Source organism: Schistocerca americana, chromosome 5, assembly GCF_021461395.2.
Source record: "Schistocerca americana isolate TAMUIC-IGC-003095 chromosome 5, iqSchAmer2.1, whole genome shotgun sequence".
Lineage (NCBI taxonomy): Eukaryota > Metazoa > Arthropoda > Insecta > Orthoptera > Acrididae > Schistocerca > Schistocerca americana.
The window spans coordinates 680,624,953-680,634,652 of record NC_060123.1 but is presented as its reverse complement, the minus strand read 5'-3'; positions in this window follow the sequence as shown (position 1 = coordinate 680,634,652).

Here is a 9,700-nt window from a genome sequence, read left to right as displayed (position 1 = left end):
TCGTGTCTGTGAAACTAGATTTCTTATGCTCTCACAGCTATGGCTGGTGGAAACATCGCCCTTCCAGATCTTTTACGATTCCACTGCATAACGCAGATGCCAATATGGTATTCTGGTATTCCCTACGATTGGTCTCCGAATCAATAGTTATCTATCACGTACATAAGTTGTTTAGGAATTACTTGGCGTGTTATGACAAAATACGATTTTTGACTTACAGTCTGAGACACTTACTACTTTAGCTTAATGGACGCGGGCTGTAATTATCTCAAGAATACTTCTACTTCCAAATTAGACACAGATTTACTATATTTTATTAAATGCTTATGCGGACTCTGGGCTGCTTATTGCTCATAGGGGGATCATGTGAATTCAGTATCTCTCTTGTCAAGACGCACACACAGTAAGGCCCCTAATAAAAAGTAGACCTAGAGGGAGGAGAGCATCTACAAGTTCTATTTTCTCCTACGTTATTTTGCCTATCTATGTCCGTCCTCAGTACTGTTTTTCACGAAAAAGATGTTTAGCCAATTTGAGTTCACATAATACTAGGAATGACTCCAGCATTACGTTATTGGTACTTTGTAGAAGTCTTCCGGTTAATAAGTAGTGTTTTACAGCGACAAGGGATTCACTGCTACAACCTTACTGCTACGAACCTCATACCGCTACAACCTTATAACCACGTAAGTCTATTTCCTCTGGTGAGCTTGTAAGTGTCTGCGAGTTGCGACTGGTTCGCCTAGGTGGTCTAGAGGGAAAGGATGGAGGAGCGGGGAAGACAGTGCTTGGCGCTTCAACTGTTAGCAACGTTTATCTGCAAGGGCGCCGGCGAATTACGACAGGCTTTTCTGTGCTGGGATACCCTCTCACTGAACCATTGAGCACCATCTGTGCCAGACGCCAGGGTGGAGAGAACTACACATACGTTGTGCAAATCTCTCTACTTCGTCTGGTGAGATGGTCAGGTGTAATGTGAGGAAAACATGCGGAGCTCTGTTATTCGCGACTTGGTGGTCACAATCGAACGATGAGTGGCATCCCTACCAGCATCTCGCTTGACTCGTTCGATATGCGAATTCTGGGGCGAGTTCCCCGTTATCTAGGTGTGTGGCAGACTTACATTTTTTCATCGACGGGTCGGGATCTGCTTGCCGATATAAACGTGGGGAGGAGATCTATCGGCCAAGGCTGATATAGCTCCAGTGCCTGGGCCAAGACCGGAGAGGACTATATAGAAACTTTATCGGCAGTTGTTGTGCAGTGTGCGCAAACATCGGTGTTCTGGTCTACACGCCAACACAACCGAGTCTGAGCGACGGATTCCCCTGTGTTCATTCTCGTTTCTCACGTCTATAGAGGTGTATTTTGTAGAGCTGTGCTACACACATACAGAAACTTTGGTTGGAAGCATCAAAATGTTACTGTGACGTCCCATAACCTTGTAATGTAGTGGTGTTTTACCCACTGCTGTGTGGTATTTGTCTTATATACAGTATCTCTGGCTACAAATCGATAGCGCTTATAGAATTCTATATGACGTCACTATTTGTACGAATGTTTTCATTTCTAGCACTATGACGTCCAACGCTAGTAATAGGGTGGTGTCTTAGCAATGACAAATAAATCGGCAACATGCTGCATTTTTCTCGACTGACAAATTCACGACTTCTACGCAACGCACCACGACTTGCCACGACAGTGTGCACCATTCTCATGTGACGTCATGACTTGACGTGACGTATGTGAGGTGACGTTTTGTCTCGATGCGAGGCGATGTTGTTATCATGTTGACACTTAAGTCGCATGATTGAGTACAATGTGTAAAACTGCGTAAAATAGGGAAAAAAATTCATAAAATATGGGTGAATGAGAATACTTACGTATCTGTGTCAGTGAGGCTTCTCCTAGTTGTTATAAGGACGAAATATTAACCTGTTATAAAATAAATAGATCTCAAGTAACATAATTTGTTATTAACAAACAGACGCGGAATGCAACCTAATCCTATGCCGTCCGGTTCCAGAGAGTCACAACTATAACAGATGGATTTGGAAAAGTATGCTTCAATATCAGGTTTAATTAGATAGGCCCATACTGTATTGTGAATGCCTGAGAGCATCATGACGTCATCGCGATGTCGGGAAGAGAGCAATGTATTTTGCGTTATTGGACAAAAGAATATATGGAAAATGGTGGAAATAGGTAAAATTATTGAACATTTGAGATAATATGGAATAATAAAAGTACTTACATATCTGCCTGGGTGTAGTCTCTGGTGGTTCCACGTAATACAAAACTGTTGTTAACAAATAGTACCAAATTGATGTAGCATGGTGTAATTTGCTATAAACAAGTAGACACGGACTACAACCTCTCTCCATACGCTACCGAGCTCCACAATGCGTCCAGTTATAAATCAGGATCACTGTGGAAAATTGGTAAAAAATACGTAAAATGTGGGTTAATGAGGGTACTTATATATCTGACTTGATGTGGTCTCTGCAGGTGTCACGTAATACTGTTATTAACAAATAGAACTCAGGTGACATAATTTGTTGTTAAGAGATAGCCACATCCTCTTCCTATGCTGTCCAGCACCATAATAACGCCCTGCAGTTAAGTGTCCCAGTTAAAAAAATTAACGTCTGAAGGGGGTGCTTAATCCTCATGCTTGAAAGCGGCAGGTTGAGGAGAGGTAGAGGGTGTTGCCGCCATTTTTAGGACATGTGACGACGTAAGAATTACGTAATGACCTTGACTGCAACTTGCACAATTGCCTGTGTGCATCTCCTAGGTGACGTTGACCAATTCCTGCTCATTCCCTGGGAATAGGGAATGGGGAACGAAGAACCTCCCGTGTATAATCTGAGACGGTTGTCCTTGTCTCGAGATAAGGAACCAGATATAACTGATCCAGTGTTCACAAAAACACTAGCAAAAGAATACGACATACTATACTGATTCAGGATATGAATCACATCCTCTGGTTAATAGATGAACCACAAACAAAAATTGCAGAATTACATAGTGACATCAACAAGGTACATAAAAATATAAAATTCACAATGCAAAGAGAAGAGAAGAACCAAATAAACTTTCTGTATATATCAATAAATAAGCAAAACAATAAGCATATGTTTGAAATTCTTCTTGGATGGATGCATCACAGTCTTTCATGCCAATAATGCGCCATCTTTCAAACTCACCGATTTGACGGTACAGTTCGAGCATACGTCTGCGAGGCTTCCGGCAGCTCTGCTCAATCCACACTGGTCCATTACCTTCGGTTTACAGCGACAACGAGAGCCACAGGGAAATATTACAGGTAGGTGGTGTTGCGCGGCGAAAGCGATGTTGACCTTGCAGCTGCAGGCCGACATGGATCGAATTCTACTTATTTCTGCGGAACATACTATTGTACATGACTGTGAATATCAACGTCATAACCCGAGTCGTTCAAGGTGTTCTGTTTCTCCTGAAATTGAGTGGAATTATAGTCCAATCGTGAAACTGGTTTCAGAGTTTTAAAAATAAACTTAATCAACACTGTTGAATACATACGTTACTGGGTTCAATGCTAGCTGACTTTCAGCTAACTTCTCCTTGTAAATCAGCAATTTATCTCACATTCGGCGTTGATGAAGGCGTATTAGGGAAAACAGTTAGTAAAATATTTTCAGTACGTTTCCGAGTCGATTCATGCAGACACTTTAATCTCTCCGTTATTCAGAGACAAGTCCATATGAATGCATAACTTAACACATCTTATTAGCAAAGTAAGTACCAGGTTAATGAAACCTGAGGTAAAGAAGAAACGTTATTGTTTTGAACGCCATGTTCGCCTCACGCACTGCAAACAGAACGATCACGAAAGTCGATAGGCAGCCTTTTCGTCTTCGGTGCAGAGTGTGACGTCAAAATGACGTCACGTTTACAAGAAGGCCCGTGAACTGTAGGTTACTCTTTCCGACTGTCGTGGTTTTGACCATTTTGTTGGTGCTGCAGGTAGTGTGTGACCTGCGACCAAGCATTTTCGTACTGTGGGTTTTCCGTCCAGAGCCTCCTGCTGATTTACGCGAGTTATCCACCAGTAGCGAAAGTGTTGCCACCGTCAGTGTGGCAGGGTCATCAGTGACAGCCTTTGTTCCCGTATACTTCCATAGGGCTAAGCTACTTGAATCCTATATAGGGTGGGTAATGAAAATAATTACCACGAAAGGGAAGGTATGGCTTCTGTAGATTAGTTATTGCTACCAGGTACGCAGAAAATGTGATGCTTATACGAACTGCTTGTGCATGAATTCCGAACGGGATGAGTGCCGAGGTCGTTTAAAAATTGCAAATAGCGGAATCATGGGTGAACAGCGATGATCTTGCCCATCTGACAAAGCAGATTTGCAATTTAAGAAAGGGATGTGTAATTCCAGGAAAAGTGTCCACAAAGAAAACACAGTGCCTGTTTTCCAAAATTTTTAAGGATGGATTTCAAGTTTTGAAAGACAAAGTTTTAATGTCGTTGGATGTAGCGCAAATTACATATGACAAAAGCAAGACTTCATTGCGTAAACCAAGAGGGGAAGCTCTTGGGACGACCGAAAACCGTGGCACTAGTTTGCAGGTGCAACTGAGCGAAGCTGTTTGAAACTGACTGGAGGTATCAGTTTTTGGCAAAATAATCCTGGAGTTTGATATGTACAATCAGGAAGAATTCTGTGTGAAAAGTGAACTACTCTTGCCAGGGGGTGGAGGGGGTCATCTGACAGTTGTTTAGAACAATTCAAACAACTATACACGTTACAATTTGACGTCGAAATCACAGAATAAGAGACAAAGGAGGGATTTTCTCTACATGAAACATGCTACTATACCAATTGAAATGTAGAATGTTTTTAACCAGCGGCACAGGACCACGAATTCTGTCGAAGGTTGGCGTATGAAAGAAAAAATCTTCTCAATAAATCAAAAACATGATAACGTATGAAAGAGCAAGCAGTAAATGGAACATTTGAAATTAAACAACGATTTCATTGCCCTGCCCCTTCATGAATGAAAAAAAAGATACGTAGATTTAAACAAAACGTAAAATGATATTGCAATAATGAACTGGGTGACATAAGAGGATGTTCAAATCATGGCTTTGTTACAAAAAAATTGAGTGAGAATTTAGAATTGATGAAATATGATAAGTTTAATCATTTTATGGAGTAATGTTGACTCACCAGGTTAGCCGAGAGCGCTAATGCGGTGCTCCCTGAGCTCGGGTAGCCGCGCTTGCACAGGATCGAATCCACCTGGAAGATTAACGACGAGGGTCAGTATGCCGACTAGCCTGGATAAGGTTTTTAGGCGGTTTCCGACACCCCAATAGGTGAATAACGGGTTGGTCACCACGTCCCGCATCAGTTACACGACTCTCAGACGTTTGAAATCATTCGCACTATTTCATGGCTTACACTAGACGCATAGAGGTGGAGTACACTAATTCCGTCCTGGGGGTTCGTAGTGGAGACAGGAAGGACCTCCGCCCACTCTTCAACACTAACATTGCCAAATCCATAGTGACAAGGCCGACGACATGTTGAAGTGAGACAAAGGCCCAAATGAAATGATGATGATGTTTTTATCGAGTAATGCTGTAGAAAGGAACAAAGGTGAAGGTAAAAAAAATAAAAATAAAAAGTCAGAAAGAAGAAAAAATAAAAAAAAGATACTGAGCATGCCTTTGTATTAGCCAGTCCTATGAATGGATAAAATGTGAAAGGGACTGTTCTTATTGAAAAACGGTCAGCAGAGGATCGACCACTATTACAGCTTTCATTGACGGTCGGTAACATCACGGCTGAAACATTTGTCCTCGGAAACACCACGTTGACGTAAAAGGTCGCGAAGCCCAGGGTCGGGAAGCCCACGACACTGAATGCTTTCGTAACGGTCGCCGCTTGCGGCATCTCTGAAGCCGAAGACGGGGTGGAAAAAATGTGATCTTTATTCCAGGCTTTATTACCACAAGCTTGACTATTTTCTTCAAAATCATCTTTATTCATCAGAATTTCTGATATAACCTTACACTCACAGCAGTTAGTATACAGCAGCCTCTCACAGAGATCTTTGTTGAGTCCCCTTTTGTACACTCCTGGAAATTGAAATAAGAACACCGTGAATTCATTGTCCCAGGAAGGGGAAACTTTATTGACACATTCCTGGGGTCAGATACATCACATGATCACACTGACAGAACCACAGGCACATAGACACAGGCAACAGAGCATGCACAATGTCGGCACTAGTACAGTGTACATCCACCTTTCGCAGCAATGCAGGCTGCTATTCTCCCATGGAGACGATCGTAGAGATGCTGGATGTAGTCCTGTGGAACGGCTTGCCATGCCATTTCCACCTGGCGCCTCAGTTGGACCAGCGTTCGTGCTGGACGTGCAGACCGCGTGAGACGACGCTTCATCCAGTCCCAAACATGCTCAATGGGGGACAGATCCGGAGATCTTGCTGGCCAGGGCAGTTGACTTACACCTTCTAGAGCACGTTGGGTGGCACGGGATACATGCGGACGTGCATTGTCCTGTTGGAACAGCAAGTTCCCTTGCCGGTCTAGGAATGGTAGAACGATGGGTTCGGTGACGGTTTGGATGTACCGTGCACTATTCAGTGTCCCCTCGACGATCACCAGTGGTGTACGGCCACGCTCCCCACACCATGATGCCGGGTGTTGGCCCTGTGTGCCTCGGTCGTATGCAGTCCTGATTGTGGCGCTCACCTGCACGGCGCCAAACACGCATACGACCATCATTGGCACCAAGGCAGAAGCGAATCTCATCGCTGAAGACGACACGTCTCCATTCGTCCCTCCATTCACGCCTGTCGCGACACCACTAGAGGCGGGCTGCACGATGTTGGAGCGTGAGCGAAGACGGCCTAACGGTGTGCGGGACCGTAGCCCAGCTTCATGGAGACGGTTGCGAATGGTCCTCGCCGATACCCCAGGAGCAACAGTGTCCCTAATTTGCTGGGAAGTGGCGGTGCGGTCCCCTACGGCACTGCGTAGGATCCTACGGTCTTGGCGTGCATCCGTGCGTCGCTGCGGTCCGGTCCCAGGTCGACGGGCACGTGCACCTTCCGCCGACCACTGGCGACAACATCGATGTACTGTGGAGACCTGACGCCCCACGTGTTGAGCAATTCGGCGGTACGTCCACCCGGCCTCCCGCATGCCCACTATACGCCCTCGCTCAAAGTCTGTCAACTACACATACGGTTCACGTCCACGCTGTCGCACGATGCTACCAGTGTTAAAGACTGCGATGGAGCTCCGTATACCACGGCAAACTGGCTGACACTGACGGCGGCGGTGCACAAATGCTGCGCAGCTAGCACCATTCGACGGCCAACACCGCGGTTCCTGGTGTGTCCGCTGTGCCGTGCGTGTGATCATTGCTTGTACAGCCCTCTCGCAGTGTCCGGAGCAAGTATGGTGGGTCTGACACACCGGTGTCAATGTGTTCTTTTTTCCATTTCCAGGAGTGTATATGGTGAATACAGGATATATTGAAACGACATTAAGCGTGTTTCTGAAAGTACAAATGTGTGACGGTTCTATGTGCCATATACTTACTGGATTAATCCGAGGATGACACTTCTATGACTGAATCGTAGATTAAGCTGTCTCTTTGTCTGAAAGAACAAAACCGTTCGTAGTCAAGCTGTTATTAACTGTCCAGTTCTAGTCTTCGCAAGGAAGTGCTACACTACAACAACACCAACGGTTCAGCCAGGCCCTTTCACAGTTTCTCTTAGAGTTCGGCTAAATTGCTGGCGCCATTTGTTAGCTGCCTCCCCATGAACTATGGACCTTGCCGTTGGTGGGGAAGCTTAAGTGCCTCAGCGATACAGATGGCCGTACCGTAGGTGCAACCACAACGGAGGGGTATCTGTTGAGAGGCCAGACAAACGTGTGGTTCCTGAAGAGGGGCTGCAGCCTTTTCAGTAGTTGCAGGGGCAACAGTCTGGAAGATTGACTGATCTGGCCTTGTAACAATAACCAAAACGGCCTTGCTGTGCTGGTACTGGGACCGGCTGAAAGCAAGGGGAAACTACAACCGTAATTTTTTCCGAGGGCATGCAGCTTTACTGTATGGTTAAATGATGATAGCGTCCTCTTGGGTAAAATATTCCGGAGGTAAAATTGTCCCCCATTCGGATCTCCGGGCGGGGACTACTCAAGAGGATGTCGTTATCAGGAGAAAGAAAACTGGCGTTCTGCGGATCGGAGCGTGGAATATCAGATCCCTTAATCGAGCAGGTAGGTTAGAAAATTTAAAAAGGGAAATGGATAGGTTAAAGTTAGATATAGTGGGAATTAGTGAAGTTCGGTGGCAGGAGGAACAAGACTTTTGGTCAGGTGAATACAGGGTTACAAATACAAAATCAAATAGAGGTAATGCAGCAGTAGGTTTAATAATGAATAAAAAACTAGGCGTGCGTGCAAGCTACTACAAACAGCATAGTGAACGCATTATTGTGGCCAAGATAGACACAAAGCCCACGCCTACTACAGTAGTACGAGTTTATATGCCAACTAGCTCTGCAGATGATGAAGAAATTGATGAAATGTATGATGAGATAAAAGAAATTATTCAGATAGTGAAGGGAGACGAAAATTTAGTAGTCATGGGTGACTGGATTTCGAGAGTAGGAAAAGGGAGAGAAGGAAACATTGTAGGTGAATATGGATTGGGGCTAAGAAATGAAAGAGGAAGCCGTCTGGTAGAATTTTGCACAGAGCATAACTTAATCATAGCTAACACTTGGTTCAAGAAGAATAAAGGAAAGTTGTATACATGGAAGAATCCCGGAGATACTAAAAGGTATCAGATAGATTATATAATGGTAAGACAGAGATTTGGGAACCAGGTTTTAAATTGTAACACATTTCCAGGGGCAGATGTGGACTCTGACCACAATCTATTGGTTATGAAATGCAGATTAAAATTGAAGAAACTGCAAAAAGGTGGGAATTTAAGGAGATGGGACCTGGGTAAACTGAAAGAACCAGAGGTTGTACAGAGTTTCAGGGAGAGCATAAGGGAGCAACTGACAGGAATGGGGGAAAGAAATACAGTAGAAGAAGAATGGGTAGGTTTGAGGAATGAAATAGTGAAGGCAGAAGAGGATCAAGTAGCTAAAAAGACGAGGGCTAGTAGAACTCCTTGGGTAAGAGATACTTAATTTAATTGATGAAAGGAGAAAATACAAAAATGCAGTAAATGAAGCAGGCAAAAAGGAATACAAACGTCTCAAAAATGACATCGACAGGAAGTGCAAAATGGCTAAGCAGGGATGGCTAGAGGACAAATGTAAGGATGTAGAGACTTATCTCACTAGGGTTAAGATAGATACTGCCTACAGGAAAATTAAAGAGACCTTTGGAGAAAAGAGAACCACTTGTATGAATATTAAGAGCTCAGATGGAAACCCAGTTCTAAGCAAAGAAGGGAAAGCAGAAAGGTGGAAGGAGTATATAGAGGGTCTATACAAGGGCGATGTACTTGAGGACAATATTATAGAAATGGAAGAGAATGTAGATGAAGACGAAATGGGAGATAAGATACTGCGTGAAGAGTTTGACAGTGCACTGAAAGACCTGAGCCGAAACAAGGCCCCGGGAGTAGACAACATCCCATTA